This window comes from Calidris pugnax, unplaced genomic scaffold (genome assembly GCF_001431845.1).
Source record: "Calidris pugnax isolate Ruff unplaced genomic scaffold, ASM143184v1 scaffold280, whole genome shotgun sequence".
Classification (NCBI taxonomy): Eukaryota; Metazoa; Chordata; class Aves; order Charadriiformes; family Scolopacidae; genus Calidris; species Calidris pugnax.
In genome coordinates, this window is record NW_015091123.1 from 79,337 (window position 1) to 79,567 (window position 231).

Genomic DNA, 231 nt, shown 5'->3' on the forward strand with positions numbered 1-231 from the left:
CACGGGTGGTCCCTGGGGATGTGGATGGTGAAGAGGAGGAAGAGGGTGGGTGCAGGGAGGGAATTGGGGGGAAAGGAAAACAAACCAGAAGCTGGGGGTGCCCAGAGATGCCACGACGGAGCCCAGGGGGTGCCGGGGTGTCACAAACCACCCCCCCCGACACACACACACACCCCCCTTCTCCTTCTCAACCCCCCCGCCGCCCCCGGTTGGCACCCCAGGGCTCTGGGG

The 231-nt window shown here is 66.7% G+C and overlaps 1 protein-coding gene across 1 annotated transcript in view; it reads right to left on the reverse strand.

Annotated features, from left to right (window-relative positions):
* DMTN (dematin actin binding protein) overlaps positions 1 to 231 on the reverse strand; it is a 33,043-nt gene that overhangs the window by 27,610 nt on the left and 5,202 nt on the right. The gene's annotated exons all lie outside the window — the stretch shown is intronic.